Genomic DNA, 26219 nt, shown 5'->3' with positions numbered 1-26219 from the left:
CTGGCGATCTATTTCACATATGATAATATACATGTTTCAATGTTATTCTCTCAAATCATCCAAGCTGTTGTTAATAGACATAAACAAGCTTATTCTAAAATGTTTATGGAAAAGCAAAGGGACTGGGACAGCTAAAATAATTCTGAAAAAGAAGGGGATGTGAGACATCACTGTACTTGAGACTAGGGCTTACCATAATGCTGCAGTAATTGAGGCAGTGAAATATTAGCAATAGGCAGACAAGTAGATCAGTGAGCAGACGTAAAAACAAAACAGAAACAGACCCACACAAGAACAGCCAACTGATTCTGACAAAGGTGAAAAGACAATTCAATGGAGGAAGGCTCATTTTTTCAACCAGGAGAGCTGGGCCAGCTGGACACGCACAGGCAGAACACCAAAATTTCATCGAGACATCACACCTGAACAAATTAGCTCAAACGGATCAAATATACAAATAGAAAATGTAAAACTATAAAATTTTAGAAGAATCAGAGGAAATCTTTAGGAGCTAGCCTAGGTGAAAAGTTCTTAGACATGATATCAATAGCTAAAAAGAATACACTGGACTTCAAAATTAAAAATAGAAACAAAAACAACACTTTCTGGTTGGCAGAAAATCCTTTAGCAGAGCTCAAGCATCAGCCAACCAGTACACCCCCCAGGGTCATACCAGATCCTGGTACCACCTGCATACCATCCTCTGTCTCACATCTGTCCACTGCATATCACTGACCAGATGCCAAAGCCAGGCCTCTCTCCACCTCCATCACATGAGCTGAAACTGCCCTCAACTGTCTCCAGGACCCAAGGGCTGCCAAGACCTCAGTGATCTTGAGGACTCCCTGCGCTGCTCCTCAGTGATTCCGAGGACCACCCGACCCTGTTCCTCAATGATCCTAAGGACCCTCCCCCGATCTGGAGAGCCCCCACCATCCTAAATGATCTCTAGGATCCTCTCTTAGAATCAAATTCCCAAATCCTTCATAATCCATTTAAAAGTCACAGAGACCTTTGTTAGATTCACTTCTGATCATGATCCAGACCTGATCCTTTGAGATCCCACAACATCAGAGCAGATCTCATGGATACATGATCCAACACTTGATTTGGGGTGGGAGCTGCGTGATGCTCGGTGTGCTGTCCTCCCAGCAGGTGTCCATACACTCCCAAGGCATGGTTGGCAGGCACTCAGGCTCCCTCTAACTTGAGCATGGCTTTAAGCATGATGTAGAAGCCAGCCACATCCCCTCCCCTCCTCCTTCTGGCTAGCAGCGGTGACCATGCTGCTCCCCATCGTGTTCGGATGCTGGTCTTGGCACTGGATGTCCCCTCCATGCAGTGACAAAGTCACTCAGCAGTGGCCACTTTGGTGAGCAGGACCTCCCATTCATGTGCCGTTCCTTCTGCCATAGCTGGTAGCAGGACTGCCAGCACATTGAGGGTTCCTGGACCAAAGAACAGAGTGACCAATAGGATGAGGGTTCAAAGGGATTTTACCTTGAACTCTGAAGGGAATACACCATCACCTGAGGCTCTGAAAAAGTGGAGTCAAACATGACTCCAAAGACATCCCATTCCTGAAGGCGGCGCTGGCCTCTGCCCAGCACAGGCACGGAGTGTTCTCCGGCGCTGACATCCCTCACAGATGCCATGGGCCAGGGGAACTTACCATCACCAGTCACCACGATGGTGTTCCAAAGCGGTAAGCCCACAGGAATTTGAAATTTAGGGTAACGGCTGGATGAAAAGGCCAAGGGAGAAGCTCCACCCTCCCTATGTATCCACAGCTCTGGTCACTGACACCTGGCTTCCTGCCACCAGAGTGAGGAACTGGGTGTCTCCCGCAGGATTCCTGGGGGGAACAAGAGCGTCCGCATCCCTGATAAACACCAACTTGGGATCACTTACTGTGATGCGTAAACTCTCACATCAGGGCTGGAATCCTCGCACACTAAATTGCTTCTCTGGGAGTGATATGATTTGTATCACTTACACAGATTAAAAATGATAAGTGACACAGGAAGCTGTTTTATTTACTTTAAAAAAAATTTAGCGGTTATTTTGTTGTCTTATGTTTATAGCTCTTTAACTTGGTCCGAACTGACCTAAACAATTTACACACAATGAAAATCTCTTTTGATAATAAAACCAACTAATTTTAACTGGTATTCCCCATTGAAGATTTCAAGGTACGGGTGGCAGTTTCTGAAATCATTTTATAGAATATTAGAAAGTCACAGCACAAAGCTCACCCTGCAAACAATAAAAGTCTGTTTTTTATTAGAATCATCAAAGGTAATTTTGGAGGTAATCAAGCTTCCTTTAATAACAGATATACCATGAAGTTAACTATACTATTTCTTGGTCTATTTATTTCTTCCTATCATAGAATTCCTAGCATAGATTTATTTCTTCCCATCAATAATTTTGGAAAATATGCTTTTGAGGTTAACTCTCAGGTTTCAGAAAATACCACACACCAACAGGAAAGGTTAAAATCTACACTACTGCCAAATGTTCTCAAAGATTTAGATTTCACATGACTTGACCGACTACATCCCATTACCTGAATTTTCGAAAATAACTTTTTAGAATCGGTGTGAACTAGCACATCAATGGATACCCAAATGACAGGCCTGTGATGGTTTCACCCTGGTGGGACCACTGGTCCTGTGGCTGGAGAGGTTTACCATCACCTGTGCAAGAAGGAGGTTGCAAAGGCTGCTCTCTGCCAAGACCAAATGAGCCAGTTGTTCAGACAAATCTGTTAAGAGTCACTGTAAGATAAAGTACCACCTTTCAATTACCTACTTGATAAACAGGGGAGGGGGCTGCACTGTAGCAGAATACCACTGGGTTTGTGGCCAGAAGATACAGGCCAGACCCCCTTTTCTTATTAGTCAAGTTGAGACCCTGGGCCAGTATTTAACTTGAACCTTTGTTTCACCATTTGTGATAAGAGGGTAGCCCTGTCTCTGATCTCCAACCTCAGAGGGTGTGGATGTGATGCTGATCGAAGCCTGAGTTAAGTCACGAGGTACCCAGGACATGACACACACGTGGCGGGTTTCCTGAGACACAGCTTAATATAAGATGCAGCTTCTGCAGCACATGTAACAAGCAGTGATGGTGTGGTGGGCCTACTCAGCCTCTGCCCACCCCTGGGGAGTAGGAAGATGTGATTTAGCCCCTCAACCCCCACCCAGAGTGGGTTTATCAGGGCAGGACATGTCCTATTGGTAGATGACACCAGCTGAGGACAGTGAGAAAAAGTTATGTGAGCCACATAGCAGACAGTGGGATAGAAACCCCTTATTTAAATGCAGAATCCATCTCTATCATATTCTGTCAGCTGTCTGAGTATAACTGCTGACTAAAGTGCCTTTGGATCCTTACCTGAAGTCATGTCAATCCAATAAGTCCCATATTGCCACTGGGCTTTATTCTCTCTGCCTGGGAAACCTCAGTCTGGCCTCCACCTGCTGGGGAAGCCAAAGGGTCTCTGAAACTGAAGCTCCGCAGCCCCATGACCCAGTGCCTGCACTCCCAGGGGTGCTCCCAACAGACATGCAGCCAAATGTCCAGCAAAGACATGTTCCAGGATCTCTGCTCCCAAGATCCCACCCTGCAACCACCCCGACACCTGTCAGCAGGGAATGTCACCTATTCACTGCACTGGGAATGAATGAGAGACAGTGAAGCATGGGGACCGACATGGAACCCACAAACACCCCAAGGTGCCAAAGGAGCCGGAGGAAGAGCATGTGCTCCGGGATCTCGCAGACAGGAAGTGCAAGAGGCCAGGCAGGCATGTGGCATGAGACAGGGACAGCAGGGGCCGGATGCCAGTGCCATCACGGGGGAGTCAGTTTGCGTGCACTTATGCCATGGACCATTCTGAATGAGGCTGCACTTGCACAAAAAGCTGCAGGTCAGGGGGAGTGGACGGTTCTCTCATCTACTCCCAGGACTTGGTTCTGTCAGACAGGCAAGAGGACAGATGGTCCTCAGCCAGCAGGGAGGGCATGTCCCCAGGGACCCACTGCACCACCACACGCCCACCCTCTAAGGCCTGGTTTCAGCAGAGATTGTGCCATGAGGAGGGGGGTGGGGAGTGAGAGGACTCGCCACAGGCTAGGAATTAAGACTATTTAACCAGACTGCAAGTGCACTCTGTATTCTGACAAGATTCGTGACTCTCTCCAAATTTACAGTGACTCACCTGTGATCTCGTCAAAACTGTGACAAAACCCTGACCTACTTAGTGCTGGGAAAGCGCCTGGAAATGACATCGTCACTTCCCTATTTAAAGCATGCCTCTCCTGACTGAAGCAAGAGCAGAATAGAAGAAAATCCCCAACTCATCACAATCTGAAAGATGGGTTTACCTTTACCACCTGCCCCCAAAGATCCCAAAGGATAATGCAACATGCACTGCAATGAATGCTCCTGGTACCCACAGGAGAGGGCTGAGATGCTGAGAGACCAGCCTCACGCCTCAGCTGTGCAGACCTCAGTCCTCACTCAACAAGGGAAATGAGTGAAGGCAGGCCAACCGGGCCTGGCCGCCCTGCTCTGTCCATCCTCCCCAGGATCACCCTCCTGACAACCCTAGAAAAATGCCTTGGACACACGGAAGTCAAACTCACTCATCTCCTGGGGGATTTCTCTTGGAAGCTTCCATCTTCCACATGACAAGAATTTTTTAAATGGTTTCCTCAAAAATAAAAACTACAACTGAGCCTTCATTGATCTGGTCTCTTTAAAACATGTTCTGACAGTAATTTTTTCCACCTGTTCTATATTTCCAGCTCTTCTTTTAAAAATTTATAACTTGAAAGTCAAATGCCATATGATATCACTTATATGTGGAATATAAAATATATGATAAAATGAACGTATCTATGAAACAGAAAGAGACTCACAGACATAGAAAACAAATCTATGATTACCAAAGGGGAAGGGGAGGGAGGGGCAAATTAGCAATTTGGGATAAACTGATACATACTATTAGATATTAAGACAGATAAACAACAAGGTCCTACCATTCATTCAACATGCTGTAACAAACCATATTGGAAAAGAAAATGAAAAAAGATTTACAGCTTAAAATGAGAGTGGGTACCATGTCCACCTGACAGGCTGACAGCAGCCGACGGCCACATTTCCTGCAAACATCTGCAGCAGCACCACAGATGGGCCCTCTCTGGGCTCTGTGACAATGCACAAACCCTGGCCGTGTCACAGTAATCCTTTTTGGCCTGTTTATTTATTTATTTCTGTCCTGTGACTCAAACAAAATAGTTTAAGGACTAGCAGGGCCGGTCTGTTACATACAATGTACAGCCCAGGAACCATGTCCATTCTGTGCACGGTGAGCTCTGGGTTTGCACCAAAATGTTTTCGACCATCTAGGATGCCCTGTCACAGAGGCCCAGCTAACATGTGGCCTGTGTGAGGACTGCCCAGCCAGTGTGACACAACCCTGAGCTTTCAAATGAAATTTCCTCTGCAAAGTCCAGCAAAATCTCCAAGGACATGCTCATGGGAAATCTGAAAACTGGGGGAGGACAAGACCCTTCATCCCCTATTCATTATCTGGAAACATCTTTTCACAGTTTCCCAGAGGACCTAAGCTCTCCTCTACTCTTGGACCCTGGGCCGAGGCCATGCTGATAGGTGTGATATGGAAGATCATCCCTTCAAGGCCTCCTCCACGGCCTCTCCTTCTCTGGACTCTACAGGCAGAGGCTGCTCTAGCGGCCCAGGCACCCACACACTGTGGCACAAAAGGCAACAGAAAACAAAATTAAGACTCAGAAACAGTTCCACACCTGCATCTGCCTGTCTCCCCGGTCCTGACTCATGGCCCAAGGGCACTCAGAATGTCTGATTCCACAGACCACAGAGGGCCCCCCCAAAGGTTAAGGACTCATAGAGGATTTTTGAATAAATAACGAATGTTAAATTCCAAATTTAACCCTCCCAACCTTGCACAAATACCAGGTAGACAGGTGGGCCCCATGGAACGAGGCCTGAGGCAAGGCCTGCCCTGCTCCATAGGTACGGTGCTCACATACATCCTGCAGGTGTGCTTGGGCTCTGCTCACCATCTAGGGCACCGCCCATGGCTTCACTGTCCCCGTGAGCCAGGGGCGAGGCCATCACGTACAGAGCAGCACAGAGGGGAGCCAAGAGACACCGCTTCCCCACAGCAAGCCAGGCATCCATTCTCCCCTCTGCAGACAGCAGGGGGTTGCTCCTCCTTGCTGGGCTCCTGAGAGGTACCACAAATACGATGGCTCCTTGCCATTCAAACACCTGCCTATTCCCATCATATTACTTGTTTTACAATAATAATCTTACAAAGCAGGATCCTTGATGTGTTAACCTTCCCCATGGTGAATGGTCCTAGGCATGCCCTCACCTGCCCTGGATGGCGTACCCCTGCACCCTGACATCTACACACACCTTGTCCCACCCTGGGCCTTGCTCTCAGGGGAGGTGGATAGGAGAGGCCTCCAAGTGGCACGAGGCCTAAAGTTCCATCCCGTTTTTCTCCCATGCTTGGCCCCAGCTTTCCCAACAGGCAGGTGGACCTGTGTGCCCCCAGGACACCAACCACCTTCTCAATTCTCTGCCCTCGTGAAATTGGCCACACATTGGTTCTTAGCACACAACGTACCCTGGGGGCCAAGGGAGCCAGTTGAGCAGGAGAATCAGCCTGGCATCTTTTATAAATCCTGAGACCTCAGGCAAACACCCACTGTGAGGGATGGGGCCTGCCTGGGGGTCCTTGACTGCCCAGTGCTCTCCCCACTGGGTTCCTCCAAGTATCTCTAGAGACACTTCCTCCCTTATTGCACCTCCTTTCTCTCCACACTAATGTGCCAGGACCCCAGGCTCTAACCTGGTCCTACACACAGTGAAGAAGGGCCTGTGGGGGTGGAGAGGCCAGTACCCTGAGTACAGCGAACAGACGCCAGAGACCCTTGGGGCACACTGGTGGCTCTCCCCCGGAGGAGGAGGAGGGGGGAGGGAGGGAGGAGGAAGATGAAGTGAGAGGGGGAAGGGAAGAAGGGGAGAGATGGAAGGAGGGGAGGAGAAGGGGTGGGGGGAGGGACAGGAGCCCAGGGTCTCCAGCAAACAGCTGAGCCAACAGTCCTGGGGTGGGGGCGGAGGGTGGGGAGGCAGCTGTCAGCAGCACAGCCCCAGGAACGTGGGATCCAGGCTGCTTCCTCCTGCTCCTCTCTGCTGATGCTGGTTCTACCCTCCGCAGGACTGGGTCTCCAGCCTCCTGCCCCTACAGCCTGCTGCTCTGGTCCACTCTCCCAGAGGCCCATCCACTGCTGACTGCTGTCCCCCCCAGCCTCTCTCCAGCTCCTGCCTCCTAGGCCTCTCCTGTCATTCCCAGGTGCCTGAATTCTTCCACATTCCCCAATTCAAATGCCCAAGAATTCCAAGTTTTGGCATCTGAGCCACACCACCTCTCCTGGTACTGAGTTCCTTCTGCTGGTCCACGGGTGGCTACTGTTCTGTCTATGGCCCCAAACGTCCTTTTGGTGGCTTGCAGAGGAAGTATGTGGAGTTGTAAACTCCTTGGGTACACTGTTCAGAAAGCTGGAATGCTGGTGTGTGACAGAGACCAGAGTAAAATTATCTCGGGGGCCCCCATCAGGACTGAAAGGAGAGCTCTGGCAGTGGCATCAGGAACAAGAACAGGCTCTCCTGTCAGGCTCTCCCGTGTGTGGTAACCCGACACACTGCACTAGATGACCCATCATCTGACCTGCCTGCCCAACCACTCCAGTATTTTTGCCTGGAGAATTTCATGGATGGAGGAGCCTGGCGGGCTACAGTCCATGGGGTCACAAAGAGTCGGACACGACTGAGCGACTTCACTTTCCAATGTCATGGCATGGTCACCATAAGAAGGTATCCCATGAGTGAGGTGCACCAACACGCAAAGAATTGCAGCCCACCCTTCATGCTCCTGGATGAGCACACACTCTGTGATGCAGAGCAGGGCTCCTATGTGCCATGAGTGAGGAAACTATAAAGGTGTCATGGGAGACGCAGGGATTGGCATTGGAAGGGCTCTGCATCCAGGGAAGGGTGGGGGAGCCAGCAACCAGATGTGGCAAGAGATCCATGAAGCAAGGTGTACCTGGGACGAGTGGGCGGGCTGGACCAGTCCGCCTAGAGGGACTGTCTAACCTTGAACTTTCAAGCAGTGGTTCCCTAGCTGTAGGCAATACTCTAAAATGCTTTGTGCCCTTCTTAACTTTTCTACAGCTGAAACCTCAGACAGCATCCACGTAACATGCTCAAGAATATTCTAGCTGTGAGTGTATGGACTGCCTTCCTCCTTTTCCTGCACTGACTCAGCACTCATTCCTGGGGTATCTTGTGCTCTTCTACATCCAAGGCTTTGCATTTAAACTTGTTGATATGATAAAAAGAAGCAAGCAAGCCTCCGGAAATTGTAGTATGCTTAGCTGGGAAGGGCCTGCCAGTCCTTTATCTTTTTACAGTCAACAGAGCCCCTTGATGGGGTCAACAGTGCTCCCACCACCACAGGGCAGTCAGGAAACCGCTCATCAAGGCATTCCCAGGCCTTGGCACACAAACATACATACTTGCCTCTGCTCTGTCCTTTAGTAGCTCCACTCCCCAAGTTGGTCCCAACTTCAGAGTTAGCCACCCTTTCAACAGGCGCACAGGATGTGTGTCTTGTGGCCAGTCCAGTCCTGACCTCCCACTGACTGCATCCTTGCCACAGACATAGTACTGCCACAGTCTTCACTGCAGGATGCGTGACAAACAGATGAAGAGCAAAGTCTCAGTGTGTTCTCACCTCAGACAGCTATCATGTCCAAAACCACCAACCCAGGGAGCTGACATTCAAGGTGACCCTGGGCTCACAGCCTCCTGTGGACCTGACAGAAACAAATACAATCTCACTGGCCAGATGTACCCACCCTGGCACCAGCAAAGACAGGGCTATAATCAAGTGAGGAGACACAAGTAGAAGTGATTCCCCAAGAACAGAGCCAGCAGGCACAGCAAACAGTAACACCAGACAAAAACTCCCAGCTCACCACCATCAAGAAGTTCAGATAAGAAATCATTACTCAGAGATCATAACATACAGTTTTAAATGACAGATGCAAGTATTTCCATACAAATTGTGAAATTATTTGTTCTAGTTCTGTGAAAAATACCATTGGTAGCTTGATAGGGATTGCATTGAATCTATAGATTGCTTTGGGTAGTATAGTCATTGTGACAATATTGATTCTTCCAATCCATGAACATGGCATATTTCTCCATCTGTTTGTGTCCTCTTTGATTTCTTTCATCAGTGTTTTATAGTTTTCTATGTATAGGTCTTTTGTTTCTTTAGGTAGATATACTCCTAAGTATTTTATTCTTTTTGTTGCAATGGTGAATGGTATTGTTTCCTTAATTTCTCTTTCTGTTTTCTCATTGTTAGTGTATAGGAATGCAAGGAATTTCTGGGTGTTAATTTTATATCCTGCAACTTTTTTTGTCAAAGGCTTTTTCTGCATCTATTGAGATAATCATATGGTTTTTATCTTTCAATTTGTTAATGTGGTGTATTACATTGACCCTAAGTAAATAATATGATACCTCTTAAAAAAACAAGGATATGGGAAATTAAGAGAATTTATGGAAATGACTAACACAATCACAGAAACTTAAAACCAAGTGACTGCTCTTTACAGTAGATTTGATGTGGATCGGGTAGAGGGCAGATTAGCCAAGTGGAAGGCAACACTGAGGAAAGTTTCCAGAATGCATTGGACATATTGCAAGAGAACTGCTGAAAAATCAGGATAACAGATCAAACGTGCATGTTCAGTTGCTCAGCCATGTCTGACTTTTTTATGACCTCCATGTATCCTGCCATGCTCCTTTGCCCATGGAATCTTCCAGGCAAGAAAACTGGAGTGGGGTGCCATTTCGTACTCTAGGGAATCTTCCCAATCCAGATCCTTGTCTCCTGCATCTCCTGCACTGGCAGGTGGATTCATTACCACTGTGCCACGTGGGAAGACCACAGACTAATAAATGACAAACTGGGACAGGAAGGAAGAGAGGGAAGTGGTTAACAGGCAATCTTTGAAGAGCTAAAAGCTGATGTCACAGAACTGATCCCAGCATGAATCATGCCCGGGGGAGGCCCAGAGGAGCAGGCAGGAGGAAGTTCATTCCCTCAACTTGCCAGGTGTCCAAAGCAACTTCAGGAAGGCTACAAGGCTACATTCTCTACCTCACACAGTCTGGTTGTACAGGGAACCCAAGGACATGGTCTATCTCAAATACAAGGTACATTCTGTCCTTCCTCCACACTGGCAACAGCACAGTGATCATTTGACCTTATTCTCAGGGGCTGCTGACCATCTGTCTAGAGGGATGCAAGGCCTGACCCAGCAGGGCTCTCTCAAGCCATGGCCCACCAGTCACGTATCCCCATAACTACAATCCTGTGAACCCTACAAAGTGGAAGGCAGGCAAAAAAAAAAATGAGAGATTCTAGTTTACTATCTTTTTACTTTTTACTTCTCAGTTTACTATCTTCACTGCACGGTGGATTTCTCTCCCAGTAACTGAAGAGAGACAATGTGGGCACTCCCCCCTTTGTACACTGATTGGCTGGCAGGCACCCCAGGGACAACAAACTAGAGGGGCTGTGTGTGCACAGGACTAGCCCAGAGTGGGTCTGGCTGGGGCAAAATCCTCATGAATCCTCATTCCTCAGAATTTAGGGCTTCCTACTTTTAAGTCGCCATGGGTTTTGAATGACAAAAACACTTCACAACTGAGGGTTGTTAACATATAACTATTTAAAATTCAATAATTAAAACAAATGAATCTAATATTACTACAAGGAAGCTGTTCCAAACATATTTGGGGCCAACAGATTTGCACACACAAAGAGCTTGTAAAAGAATTAAAGAAGTTCATAAGCTTCAACTCAACCCAACAAAGTAAGTACACACTCCCTGGGTGTCAAGGACCAGGTCTAACCTTGGTGAAGGCAGCCTGTGCTTCTAAGACAGACAAACGGCATCTCCAGGCACTCCAACCTGGCTTAACGGCCAAGTGAGGCTGAACCGTGACACCTGCCTCACAGGATGACTGTGAGATTTAAACCGAATAATGTCAGAGAAACACACGGCAATAACTGGAGGCTATTCTACTGTTTAGGGATTACAGCATTAATTTAATATTCATTAGTGATTAAAGCAGCAAGTGTTCATTCAGGCTTTATTGATTAACATCCAAAAAGCCACACAGATTTCAGAGACACAAGCAGTGAGTCCAAGGCTGCTGGGGCACGGCAGGGGCAGGATCTGGCCCCAGAGGTAGGGAAGCCTTGGGCTAGAGGTCAGGTGTGGCACTTGTCTCCTGCCTTCTCCCAGGCTGCTAGCCTGGGAGGCCAAATCTTTTATACAATAGTTTGTCTAATCTAATGGAAGGGCTTTTACACAAAAAGGGTTCTGGAGGGTTCCAAAAAATCTTGGAAAAGGAATCCCAAAGCCACAAATGCTAAACAATGCCCAGCCCCCAAGAGTAATGGCGACCCATTTCTCTCTCTCTAAGCACAAGCAGCTCCCCAAAGATGATGAGTAAAATCCCTCAGCATCTACACCAGCACTCACCAGAAAGTAGTTTCCAGTGAATGGTTTACTCCTCCACACTTTCTCTGAAAGCCCTCAAAACAATGAAAAGGGAGACAGAGAAATAGAAAAATATATACCACTTTCAACAAATCAAGAAAACAGACACAAGCAGAGCACACAAATCCGTGGGTGGACCAGACCAATGGAATCAGGAAAAGACACAGCAAGCCAGTGCCCCACTCCTGACCCCTGGGGAGATAAAGACCTTGTGATGGCAGCTTGCAAAGGATCACGTGGACATGGGAGCAGAACCACTAGGTAGACTGTGGCCTGTGGATTTGGCCTGGTATAGAGACAGAGGCAGTTAGCAAATACATGACACAGAGGCCTGCTAGGAGCCGATTTACACCCAATTTATTCATGAAGAGTTGGGGAACCGCAGCTCCTAACTGGGCAAAAGAAATATACTTGAAGAGTATATTCTTGCATTTTAGACTATAAACTTGAAACAAAGTACAACCCTATGGCATTCTTCAAGTAAGCACTGACTAAAGTCACAAAGTAACCAACTCAGGAATAAGGCTTAGAATGGGATGGAGGAGGAGGGTAAACACTTCTAGACCCAGGGGAAAGCTTCAGAGGGAAACAGTGAAGAACTTTTGTAATAACATACTCCCCTACAGTCTCTGTGAGTTTCCTGTTACTGCTGAAACAAATCACAACAAATCTGGTGAGTTAAACAAGAACATATCATCCTACAGTTCTAGAGATCAGGCGTCTGAAATGGGTCTCACTGGGCTGAAGCCAAGGTACTGCAGGACGGTGTTCCCTCTGGAGGCTCCAGGGGAGAAGGCTCCACCATGCAGTTTCCAGGGGCTGTACCCATTCCTCGGCTGGTGTTCCCCTTCCAGAAACTGCATCCCTGACCTCTGAGTCCATCTTCAGGTCTGCTCTGACTTTGCTCCTCCTGCTTCTCTTGGGGTTATTCAGGCCCACCTGGAAAAATCAGACCAATCTCCCCAACTCAAGATTCTTAATTCAATTACATCTGCATAGCCTCCTTTTCCAAATAAATGAACATATTCCCAGGTTCTGGAGGTTGGGACATGAATATCATGGGGGGGGGGCTCATGACTCCAGCCACTGCAGGAAGCCCCTTTTTCCTTGCCGTGTCCAGTCTGGAGGCCACACGCACGCATTGAATCATGGCCTCTTGTGGCCAACAACATCAGGACTGGTCTTTCTTGTGCTGACGTCTCTCTGATCCTTCATCTACCCCTTTCACGTACCCTCTGATTACACTGGGCCCACTTAGGATAACCCAGGATAATCCCACTACTTTGAAGTCAGATGATTAGTAATCTTCATTCCATATTCAATTTTACTTTTCCAATTCCAATTCTCCCAATATATTCACAGATTCTGGAGACTGGGATATTGACATCTTTGAGGCCTTTATCCTGATGACTGTATGTTCCTAAAAAGATTTTTAAAAATCAAAGAAGAAATTATTAAACAACAGAAAGACAAGAGCTTGGGAAAGAAATGGAGAAAAAGAAAATAAATGGGGCAGGAATGAGACAGGAGGAATGGGAGGGTGAGGAAAGAAGTGGGGGGGGGCTCACACTTCAGTCATGAGCACATTAGAAGCCATTAAAAAACAAAATAAACACAATCAACCAACCAAGACACAAGCAAATGAAATGGCAAAGTAAGCGAAATACCGAGTTTGTCAAAGAGATGACATATATAAGACACAGAAGAAACACTACGCAGATAAAGTGACTTGTCTCTGTCAGATGACGGGATCTACTATGTGCAGTTTTTTTAAAAAAAGTGATAACATGCATCCAACCTGGGCTGGTGATCTGTTTCATCCCTGATAGTACACTTGTTTCAATGCTATTCTCTCAGAACATCCCACCCTCACCTTCTCCCACAGAGTCTAAAAGTCTGTTCTTTACATCTGTGTCTCTTTTTCTGTTTTGCATATAGGGTTATCGTTACCATCTTTTTAAATTCCATATATATGCGTTAGTATACTGTATTGGTCTTTATAGTAATAGCCTCCAACTAATAAAAATAAATGGAAAAAAATTTTTTTAAATAAAGACCCAAACAAAACAAAACAAAAAAAGTGATAACAGAAAGATGAACATACAGAAATAGCCTAGAGAAGTTAATGAATCAAAAGAATCATATGAACATCCAGGCAGAAGACAGGCTGAGCTCAGATATCTTAATAATAATCCTCAATGCTAAAAGACAGAAATATTTTTATAAAGTTTTAAAGGGAAGGTGGGACTCAAGAGTTTTATACTCATGCAAGAGATACTTTGGAGCTTGCAAAAATTCTCCACTGAGGGTCATGAACCATTTAAGAAGACAGTGGGGGATCACAATCCACAAACTCTACAATGAACTCCAACAACTGAAAGAGGAATTGAAAGAAAGGCTCTGATAATTCCTCTAGAATTACTAATAAAGGACCAGTACTGTGTGATCCTGGAATCCATCTAAATGTAGCACAAAGACCAGGTAACTGGAAACTGAGGTTACCTATGAGAGGGCAAATAGCATGTGTCTAGACCATGGAAGGAAGGAAACATAAACAATGAGACAGGAGGAATGGGAGGGTGAGGAAAGAAGTGGGGGCTCACACTTCAGTCATCTTTCAGAGCAGAACTGAGCTGATACCACTCACAGCAGCTGGCAAACACATTTCAGAGTTTCCCCCTAACTTTACAGGGTCTGAATGGAGACTATAGCTTCTCCCTAACTAATTCTTCTTTTTGAGTATCTGCCTAACCCACATGTCAGGGCGTGGATAGAGGGACGCTGCTTCCTGCTCAAGGGCCAGCCCAGGTACCACGCTGGGTTGTTGTGAGGACCACAGAGGCTGGTGGACAGGTGCTGGTGTCAAGTTCAGAGAGAGATAACCCTGGAAACAGAAGGGAGAAACCCTGTGATGGGCCAGCCACTGCATACTCTGGGACTACTACACGCTGGCCCACCAGCCCAGGAAGGGACATGCTGAGAACTCCAAGTTAGAAGACATTGAGCTTAAATTCAGCAAATCCTTCATAATTAAATTAAGCTAAATTAGATGAGTACATTTTATGTACTCATAAAGACTGAAAGACTAAAAATGTGATAACCCACAGGCTGCATGCATGCAGAGCTCAACTATGGTCAGGCTGTGGAAATTTTTTGGGGGACCCAGCAGGCATGAGGCTGTGTGCCCATTCCCTGGTGCTGTGCCACATCCTCCCCAGGGGTTGTGTTTGCCCCAGTACCCTGCGTGTTTCTCAGTACCTGACCCAGGTTAGCCGGTGTATGTCTGCTGGATGGACCCCCATGCTCAGGGCACTGAGTGGTGTGGATCCCAATCAGACCCCTACTCTGACCATCCTATGGTCTTGCACTTGCTCTGTCCAGCCACTCCCATGGGGTCCTCTGTCCCCAACATACTCTGCTTTTCAGAGAGTCCAAAGGGGAGGTTGTGGGTGTGACCTCCCCTCCAGCCTGACAGCCACCTCAGTGATCATGCAGGGCCCCATTGTTCCTTATGTCACTCATGCTCAGCCCAGGCCAGTACCCAGGACCCTCAGAGGAGGTCTGTTGTTGCGGCACCCAGATCTCTATGTCAAAGGTGCTTTCTCATGCTGTTGCCCACTAGTCCAAGGATGCCACCAGGAACCCAGGACAAAATGTCACTGCGCATCTCTTGGGCAACACAAAGAAGTGGTGGGAGGAACATGAGGAACCCAGTCGTCCCTGCTGCAAGCTTGGCAGCTCTATGCATTTAGACAGGTTGTTTCATCACGATGGGGAGTGGATGGCCAACACCCTCTCCTGATCAGAAAATGTCTCTGCTTCTTCTCTTCTCTGTTAGGGTTAGTTTAAGGGAAGAATGTAAACTGTGGGGCTTGGCCAGAGGGGTTTGGTCTCCAGACTGCTCCAAGTAAAAGGGAAGTGAAAGTAGTCAGTCATGTCTGATTCTTTGCAACCCCATGGATTGTAGCCTGCCAGGCTCCTTTGTCCATGGAATTCTACAGGCCAGAATACTGGAATGGGTTCCTTACTCCAGGGGATCTTCCCAACCCAGGGATTGAACCCAGGTCTCCGGCATTGTAGGTGGATTCTTTACCATCTGAGCCACCAGACACACTCTCAAACACCAGACTTTCTAGTGCCCTGGGCATCATCTTACCACAGAGGTTACTACTTGATCGAAAGCCTGTTCTCAGTAATGCCCATCCTCAGGGCCCCACACCTGGCCTCACTCAGGGTGTGGGAAGGGAGGGGAGTGACCACCAATCTTCCACCCTCATAAAGGGCTGTTTCACTAAAGCTGCAGTGTTGAATCATGAACCTCCACTTTACCATCATAGGTACAGTGGTCCCTTCTTGGGCAACTTTTGCAGGCAAGAGAACACCAAGAGAGGATGGTGACAGAGAAGTCTTATTAATTACTTAAAAGAAAAAAAAGTCCTCGCATACTTTATCCAGAAAGCATCACTTTCCCACTCAATATCATGGGGACAGACTTGTCCATTATGGTGTCATGGTTCTGTTACGGGAAGTCAGGTAGATCTCATCCTCTTGCCAAACTGAAATAAAAGGGAGGTGGGTAGTAAGGAATCTTGCTCAGGGCGAGGTCTGGGGGCACCAGCAGCCCCTTGGAGGCTCTCCAGAGCAGGAAGACAGGCCCAGGAGAGAGGTGTGGCAGGGAGCAAGAGGGCAGCGCTGCTCAGGGGACCAGAGAGGGCAGAACATTTGTCAGCATATGGAGGGAGTCCCAGGGGAAGTACTAACCTTGCGGTCACACCCGCTCCCCAGGCTGAGCTGCACGGATGATGCGGACTGCTGCCTTCTTTAAGGCTCCGCACCCCAGACAGGTAAAGGGAGGTGGGGAGGAGGGTTTTTCAAAATCTGGAGTGCAAACTAACACAACATTGTAAGGCAATTATATTTCAATTTTAAAAGAAATCAGGAATGCAGTTGTTTTCCTTATCAAATAGATGTAGCTAATATTCCCTAAGACTGCATACAGTGTCTGTGACACATATATGGAAAAGATAGAACTATACCTCCCCAGAGAATGACACTCTAGCAGTGTGCCGCATCATGGTGAATCGGTAAATAATTTGCTGGGGGTTTTTTTTTTGCTCACTGCCAAACTGGGGGGCTCAAGTTTGAAAATGTGTCAAATTTGACATGAGCCGCATTCTCAACTCTAACACTTTTGAACTCATGGGAGCTAAATAATTCTAGAAAGAATAATTAAATTTCTAAGTTTAATTCCCATAGGACTAGTGAATGCATCTCATAAACACACACGGAGAGTCTGTTCTGAACAGGCTGGGGCACAGCCTTCTCCTCGGAGCCTCACAGTCAGAAGGAGGGATGCTGACCACACAGCCCGTTTCTAACTATAAATCCTTCTTCAAATGCTCTGTATTCTCCTCAGCATGAGAAACGGATACAAGTATTCCTAAGAGATGCCTAATTTTCCCTAGCTGTTCTCTCCCAGCAATGAGTGAGCCTTTCTTTCCCCTGATTAGTCAGCACTAGGAGAGAAGGAGGGGATTACTGGGCACAGAATCATGGACTTGAATGAGGTATCAGAGGTCAAGCAGCTACCTGTCTCCACCTCACCTGTGAAACAGAGGACTAGAGAGATGCCCAAGGTGGGGGCCTGGTCCAGAAGCTGGGAGTCTCCCCCAGCAGGCCCGCCTTGACCTGCAGGGGTCACACACAGACGCTCCTCCATGGCCACGTTTCCCACCGGGCCCTCCAGTCACCCCACAGCCTAGTACAGGCAGACCTCCTTCCACTGCTTCACTTGACTGCACTTCATAGATACTGCATTTTTTTTTTTTAAAGAAACTAAAGGTTTGTGGCAACCCTGTATTGTCAGATGATAGCTTGCATTTTTTTTAGCCATAGAGTATTTTTTAATTAAGGGGTGTATATATAGGTATATATTTAGACATAATGCTATTGCACACTTAATACATGATAGGATGGTGGTGTAAATGTAACTTTTATATGCACTAGGAACCAAAAAACTTCATGTGTTTTGCTTTACTGTTGTGTTTGCCACCTCCACAGTATCTCTTAATTTAAATGCAGCAGCACAGCATCTTATAACAAACCTCTAACTTGAAACAGTGGAATTTCTTGCCTGTATCACCCCTCCCAAATCCCGGAAGCCTTACATACATGATGTGACAATGTCTTTCTGAACACAGGGCCCTCCAGACTGTTCATGGGATAAGTGGAGTTGGGTGGAAGAAACCTTAGGAAATGCTGTCAGTCATGGGCAGCGCGGGTAGATGACCCAGGAGAGATGGAGGTTGCCCACACATGCCAGGCCTGATAAACTAGAGTCTGCCGGCCACTTTGAACCAGGGAACCCTGAGGGCCTAGGTCACAGTCAGCACCTCAGTCCAGACAGACTTTACAAATGAAATAATCAAGAGATGTGGACACAAAGTGCAAACCATCCCTGCAAGTCCAGGCCACAGGCTCCCAAGAGATCCAGTGCGGCCTTTCAATTTGCCTACCAATAATTATGCAGCCACAGTGCCAAGTGAAACAGCCACAGGGCTTTCACGTGACCTAGCAAGTGACAGGGCTTGCAAAAGAGCCACTTCCTCCCATGGGGGCCTGTGTTGTCCCTCAGGAGCCACAGAGACTTCTCTGCCCTGCACCACATTCAACACCAATGACAAGAGGATGCCCCTTGGTCTCAGAGGCCAAAGACCTGCTCCAAGAACAGCAGCCGGCCCTGCCAGGGGGCTCTTTCAGGGTGAGGAGAGCAGTGCAGACCCAGAGTTTAGCCACACACTTCCCCCAAGGGTAAAGCCAAGGGTAAATGCCATGCTGGTGGGGCCTCCGGCCATGGTCACTGCCCCTCACAGACATGGGACTAGCAGGACCCCACCTCTGGAATGCTTTTCTCCTTCCTCTCCCTCCACCCACGAGTTGTCCATGTGCAAGACTAATCTTCCATCAACTCCGAGAGTAAGAAAGTGTGTTCTATAACAATCTATCTGATGAGACCGAGGGGCCTGCTAGAGGTAGGAGATGCAGCCCAAGTCTCAGGGGGTCTGTAGTCTACCTGACTCGGAGGAACCTCCTTGAGCCTGTTTTAACAGAACTGGCTGACAATTCCAGGTAAACAACAAGAATCACTAAGCCAAAGAAGGTCCTCCATTCTTACCCATGCCTCCTTCTTCCTCTACAAAAAAAGTTAAAAGCAAGTTCATTGAAGCTGGGACTTGAGTTACAAATGTTGACTGTAAACCCAGCAACTGACAACAGTGACAAGAGAGGGCAATGGGTTCGTGGTAAATGAGATGGGCACGCCGCCTCCTACTTCCTTCTATTGGAATCATCGATCGCTTTAGAATTGAAGGACTCACTGCACACTCATCTGCTTCTCCCCCCCAAACTTACACAAAACCAGAGAAGAGATTCTCCTCTTGGGGGGCCACTTGGGACTGTGCCCAAGGTCACACAGCTTGTCATACTGTCCAAGTCAGCTGGCAACTCATCCATCTTTTTTTCTATTCAGGGATGATTCAAGAGATAGCATGATATTATTTAAAAGACTGGCAAAAGATACTCCACTTTAAGAAGAAAAAGTGTGCAACTAGAGATTATCATACTAAGTAAAGTCAGAAAGACGAAGACAAATACCATATGATATCACTTATACATGGAATCTAAGATATGATACAAATGAACTTATCTATGAAATAGAAATGGATTCACAGAAATAGAGAACAGACTGATGGTTGCCAAGGAGAAGGGGCTTGGGTGATGAATGAGTTGGGAGGCAGAAGTTAACAGATGCAAACCATAATATATAGACTGGATAAACAATAAGGTCCTATTGTATAGCAGACAGAATTATATTCAATATCCTATGATAAACCATAATGGAAAAAGAATATAAAAAAGAATGTATATACATATGTACATATATATAATTGAATCACTTTGCTGTACAGAAGTAATTAAACAACATTGTAAATTAACTATATTTCAATTAACAAAAAGAAAAAGTGAACAATATACATCTTGGATGCTGGACAATTCCTTTTAAGGCATGAAGAATTACACATGCAAAAGTGTTGCCTCATATTTTGATAATACACATATTCCCAAAGCTTCAACTCATCACTATAAGAAGTGTGGGGAAATGGATTGGAACCGTGGTCTTTGGACCCCCAAGATGAAAGGGTACTGACTCAGTCTTCGGGGTTAGGGTGGCCTTCATGGAAGGAGGCACATCACATCCCAGGATGTGGTCCATCGTGGGGTCTCTTCCACAGTCCTGCCAGGCCAGCCCTGGGCGTACTCTAGTATCTGGGGAGCCCCACATCATAGGCAACTTCTAAAATGGAACCACAGAGATGATCTGGGTAAACCATGGGTGTGTCAGCCTAAGGGGCAGCAGAGCTGGGGGGCCTTCATAGCAGTAGCAAGACTCACGTTGGCAGGGGCAAACCAGGACATCTGCTCCTACACTCATCTCAGCAACTGAGAGACTGAGTCTCATGGAGGGATGGGTGAGTGGTCCACCCACATCCATCCTTAGCATCGTGAGAAACTGCTGATCTAATAAAACAATTGAATGAAACACTGAGCAGAAAAGAAAAAGAATTTCAGAGGTCTCCCTTTGTATTTCGTAAAAGTTATACTGCATTTTATGCATGCATATTCACTCAGACATCAAATATCCATCACATTTATAAGGAAAACTATGGAAGGATAAACTAAGTTCAAACCAAAAATATTTCCTTGCAAGGAGAAAGGCGCAATCCTTCAAATTCAGAAAAAGAGTTTACTTTAACCTTATATGCAAGAGAAATGTATTTAGAACTTGCATGGGCATGAATGTACATCTGACTTCTTAGAATGTCAGATGGTGGATAGCAGAAATCTAATAGCAAGCACTAGGGGTTTGTGGAATTCTGCAGCTTCCCTAGATAAGGCCTTGGAGACATGGGAGGTTAACTTTCTCCTTTTCTCATGAGGGTCCTAGAGCATGACAGGGCCATGCCTCATTCTGGGTGGCAGGTCATGGCTAACGCAGAAGGAAAAGTAAGATCTACTCTCTCCTAACCCCTGCCTTGACCACAGCCCACACACCCCCCACTCCAAAAGAAATACCATGTGTAAACCAGCCAGCTAAACACACCTCCACAACTGGGCAGGTAAAAATGGCAGCAGTAACCTCTCATTTTCAGAATTTTAATGACTTGTTTTCAACCCATGTACCCATTCTGTTACTATGAACGGCAAGGAGCTTCATCCCCAAAATGAGAGGGCAGCTTCTCCCTGACTGGCTCTGTCACATCTGTGTTAAAGTCATCTTCTTCTTGGTCGGACACACAGACTGCTTGGGGGATGCAGCAGTCTATCAAGGGCAAATGAAACTCTGCTTCCAAGTTTCCAAGGGTAAAATATTTTCAAATTAGATATACCATAAAAAGAAACCAGCATGTTTTGCTTCCTTTTAAAAGCCTGTGGATCTCAGGATTCCCTCTTGAGTAGGATATCCTGTGGTCATCCTCAGGGATGGACAGCTTCCAAAAGGATCAGGTGCCACCTGTCTTTAATTGAGTGGCACTTTCCCTGCAGCCATTTAAAGTGCTCCAAGAGAAGCACAAAGCTGGAAAACTTTTTCCTTTTACCTCTCTAAAATCAACAGATCAATTCTAAGAGCATTTTGACAGAATAAGAAGTATAAAGAATTATCCAGTCGTAGCATTTGGAGAGGTGTCCAGTAAAAGATCTATTCCCTTCAAGGTGTGATCTCACCCTTCAGCATCTGGGCTCTACAAGGAACCTGGGGAGGACCCCATAACTAGAAACCTTGATGGCACACACTTAAAATCAGATTAAGCACATTCAAGTGAAAAGCACAGTTGCCTCTTTTCTCCTGTTTCATTTTATTCATGTAAAAACACATACATGGATTAAACATTTGCTTGTCTTCATCTGAGAAACCCTGAGCCAATAATGTTGGCAAGGCCAGCAAATAAACCCCCTGAGAGGTGCTAATGACAGAGTCCTGGGGTTTAAGTCAATAGTTGTCAAACCCCAGGGAAAACATTGTTGGGGGATGGGAGACACGTTCACTGGCTGTCCTGGTTGGCACCATCATGCCCTCTCCAGGACCAAGATGTAGGCAGGGATTTCTGTGAGGCCAAGTCAGTCCTCTCCAAGCCAACACTTTCCCTTCTGCTATCTGAGGAGGCACTGAATCTTCTGACTGGACCAACCATCACTCTCCAAAGACACGGAGCCATTAAAGCTGCCCCATGGAGGGAGACCCATTCAAGAAGCCCAAACCTCTGGCTCTTTAAAGCATATCCTTCCTTCAGTGTCCATCCCTTGGGCGATAGGCACACAGAGACGTGGGGCTCACAGGTACACACCTCTAGTTTGGGGATCCTCCATCCTTTCCAAGGTGGCTCAGGTGGAGGCCCGCCAAGATGCATTTAGCACGCCCCCTGCTGGCCCCTCAGGAGCTGACTCAGCCTTTATCTTTTGGGCCTAAGACAAGAATTAAATGACCTTAACATTCAAAGGGAACAAGAAGAAAAGCCAAGGCAATCTTGGCTTCTTAGAATCGGATGTGATAGTCTAAGCATGAAAGGGGAATGAAGAGGCTTTAAAGTGAGGGATTTTGAAATGTTTTAGGAAACCAGTGGCTAATATCTCAAGCTTTAGTGAAAACACTTGCTTTGTATTATCAAAAGTACTAGAGTGAGTTAAATTTTTTAAAAATTACAAAGAATACTTTCACAGGTCTACAGGTGGGAAAAAAGAAAGGATGTATGGTCAGAGTGGTTTCACAGACTCAATTTCTAAAGAGTTCATAGCTCAGAGATTTAAAAGCCAATTTTTGCACACTTGAGGCTACTTTAATTACAGAAAAAAATCTCAGCAATGACTTAGAAGGTCAATTTCTAAAATAACCATATGCAGTGGGGGCAAAGTTGCTGAAAAGATGTATATTTGGAGTCAATTCTGCTATAAGGCTTCCTGTCTCAGGCAGTCTTGCCACTGTGAATAAATCTGGCACCTTTAGGAGGTGACAGGCCACGTACACATGGCTGCTTCATATGGACATGCCACTCTCCTTCTCCACAGGGAGAAAAGACAATTCAGCTTTCCCGAAACTTTTGTGCTAGCCTCCACCAGGGCTAGGGGCCTCCACACAGGACCCAGGCTGAGATCCACAAGAGGCAAGACTCCATAATGCAATGGTTTCCATCCACTGCCACCCTGAATGCCAAAATCTAAGGTGAAGCTCTACTTCCAGTTTTCCTCCCACCAATCCAGGGTTTTTAAAAGGCTCAAACTTTTGCATGGCCTGTGGTATTAAATTCCTTACAGACCCAATATGATCACACCAATAATTTAAGGTATGCTTCTTTGCACCAATTAGGAAGTCATTAATTATTAAATACACAAATGTCAATATTTTTGTCCCTCATTGAATATCCTTTCAATATGATTGGCTTCAGCAGAAGTGCAGACTGTCTTGGGAACTTGCTTACTTCTGTTCCCATCACAGTCCGTACTAATGGAACACTCACACACACAATAATGCTGGCACGATGCTCCCATTTATGGGGAGAAATTTCCCCAGACTTGGTGTGCCATGCAGGTTAAGTCCCAGCCTCTGCACTCTCTCAACTCTCTTCAGGTGTTAAATTAGCCTTGCAGGCTGGTGGGTCACACAGCTGCTACAGGAAAGGCATGGAGGGCCCCAGAGAAGCTGTCACCCCTTTATCCAGAGCAGACTTCTCCCAGGCCCATCACGGTGGGGAGTCCTGGAGGAGGTGGTGATGGAGAGCCAGAAGACCTACAGATTTTCCTGAAGCAATCAAGGCCTGTGAAGATCTAGGCCACACTGTCTACCTTTTCTGAACACATCATCTGCCACCTCAAATATAATGTCTTTTAATTTTTCTCATCTCATGGCTCACTTTCAGTTATAAAGATAAAGCCAGGCAATAGCCATGGAAGTGTCATGCGTGACTTTCCCCTGGATGCTTGTGATATGGATGGAGTGATTCTCGGATCTGTGAGGATCTAACAAGTTTCCCTTCAGCCTCTCTTGAATCTATTCGTCCTCAAGCTAAGAAACAAAAATAAAAACCGTTTTCACCTGTGTAAGGTTGGTGAGTTCACAGAGCAGAGACAAATCTATTTTGTAGCAAAGATTCTCAAAGGGCTGCAATAGCTGCACTGGAGGAGGGTGCACTTGGGCGGTTGTGTCCAATGAAGGAAAGTTTTTGTTAATGATGACATCACTGACATCTCCCGAATTTAAAGGAGCACTTAAAGCACAGCAAATGCGATTTTACCCCCTCCAGTGAAAAGATACCAGGGAAGGCCTCCAGGTTCACAGCCAAATTGCATTAGCCGTTCGCCCGCTGTCCAGCCAGACCCAGAGGAAAGAGCGAGCCGCGCACCGGGCCGCGGTGGCCCACGCAGCCACGGCCCGGGCACCCGGCCGGCGGCCTCACGCGATGCTGCCTGGCCGTGCCCGGGAGTCCGCCGGCGCCCCGGGACCCCAGTGCGCCCAACGGACAGAGGAGCCGGTGTCCCCGAGCCCGTCATCACGTTCCAGTGCAGACGGCTCCGGGGCCCGAAGGAGACACCGTCCGCGACCCAGAGGGAGCGCCGCACCCTGCCCGGAGACGCGCGCCGCGTCGGGCCAGGGCCGGTGGCCGCGGCGCCCGCGGGGTCCAGAGCCGAGCCCGCAATGCAGACGCGCCGGCGAGCCCCGCGCTGTGCCCGCGACCCCCGCGCCCCAGACATGCAGCCGCCCGGCCTCTGCGCCCATCTGCTCCGCCACGAAGCTGCGGAGGCACCCAACGCAGCACTGGGACGGATAGTGCACCTGCCGGGCCCGCGGCCCCGGCCCCACCGCCGCCGGCAGCACCGCGGCCAGCGCCGTCTCACCTGCCGCGCCGCTCCGCTCAGTCAGCCCGCAGCGCCGCAGTAGCTGCTACCCGACTTCCATTTTCTCTGGCTTTAAGGAAAACCGGATCAGCTGTTTCTCGCGCTCCGGCTCCGCGGCCCCCTCCCCAGCTGCCGCTCGCCGTCCGGGGGCCTCTCCTCCCCCGCCTCCTCCCGCGCTCTGCTCCGCCCCTCGCGCTCCTCCGCTCCGCCCGCGGCCGCGCGCTGCGCCCGCCCCTCCGCTCCGCCCGCGGCCGCGCGCGCCCCCTGACGTCACCGGCCTCTGCCGCGCCTCTCCCTCGCCCCGCGTGGACGTGCGCGCGCCCCACCTCCGCCCCGCCCCCGCCCCGCCGGCCGGCTCCGAGCGCGCGTGCTCGCAGCCGCCACCCGCGCCGTAGACCCGGTCTCCCGGGAGAGCACCGGACACCCTTCGCGGGCGTTCCGGCGCCTGCCTTCCCAGGCGCCTGCGCTCGCTCTTCCAGGTGCCCCTTGGTACCTACCTCAGAAACTGCAAAAGACACTGCTGAAATAACCTACCTTTGCCCGTCTGCCTGCCTCGCACTGTCTGCGCCCACCTTTATCGTTTCTTGCTTTCTGCTCACTCTTTCTCAGGATCTCAAACTTTCTCCCATCCATCCTGTCTGGGCTCTTCTGCCAAGCCCTGCTTTGGAGCCAGTGCATCACATCTCATCTGAAGTTGCTCCCTTAGCCTCTTAAAATCGATATTCTGACTTTTCTCCATTTCTTACCTTCCTCTTAAAAGTATTTTCACACCACGACTTGGAACTGTTCCTTTCTCTGATGCCAAGGCGGGCCCACAGGTTACTGCCCACTTTTGTTGTCACCCTCTCAATGTAGCTACGCCCGTTTCTTCCAAATAATACCATATGTTAAAGGTTACTAGTACTAGAGACATTACTTTGCCGACAAAGGTCCTGGTTTTTCCAGTATTCACGTTCAAGATGTGAGAGTTAGACCGTAAAGAAGGCCAAAGAATTGATGCTTTGGAACCGTGGTGTTGGAGAAGACTTTTGAGAGTCCTTTGGACTGCAAGGAGATCAAACCAGTCAATCCCAAAGGAATTCTGGATATGCCTTGGAAGGACTGAGGCTGAAACTGAAGCCTTAATACTTTGGCCACCTGATGCAAAGAGCTGACTCACTGGAAAAGACCCTGATGCTGGGAAAGATTTAGGGCAGGAGGAGAAGGGGCTGACAGAGGATGAGATGTTTGGATAGCATCACCGACTCAATGGAGGTGAGTTTGAGCAAACTCCAGGAGATAGTGAAGGACAGGGAAACCTGGCATGCAGCAGTCCATGGGGTTGCAGAATCAGACTAGACTGAGCGACTGAAGGACAAGAAGTACTGTTCTCATGCATTTCTTGACAATCCTTTCACTCTTAGTTTAGAATTTCTTGCTTGCTTTTAAACGTTATATATATACTCAGTCTCAGCAGACTCCATGGACTGTAGCCCATCAGGTTCCTCTGCCCATAGAATTTTACAGGCGAGAGTACTGGAGTGGGTTGCCATTTCCTACACCAGGGAAGTGTACCTATACCAG

General features: G+C 47.8%; 1 protein-coding gene across 1 annotated transcript in view; it reads right to left on the bottom strand.

The window, feature by feature from the left end:
* Positions 1 to 24770, bottom strand: part of OTUD7A (OTU deubiquitinase 7A) — a 379982-nt gene extending 355212 nt beyond the window's left edge. The window contains exon 1 of the mRNA XM_065906684.1: positions 24657 to 24770. The gene's annotated coding sequence lies outside the window, so the exon portion shown is untranslated. The remainder of the gene's footprint in view (positions 1 to 24656) is intronic.
* Between the last annotated feature and the right edge of the window lie 1449 nt (positions 24771 to 26219).

Source organism: Muntiacus reevesi, chromosome 15 (assembly GCF_963930625.1).
Source record: "Muntiacus reevesi chromosome 15, mMunRee1.1, whole genome shotgun sequence".
In the NCBI taxonomy this organism is placed as follows: domain Eukaryota; kingdom Metazoa; phylum Chordata; class Mammalia; order Artiodactyla; family Cervidae; genus Muntiacus; species Muntiacus reevesi.
This window is presented reverse-complemented; position numbering and strand designations above follow the sequence as displayed.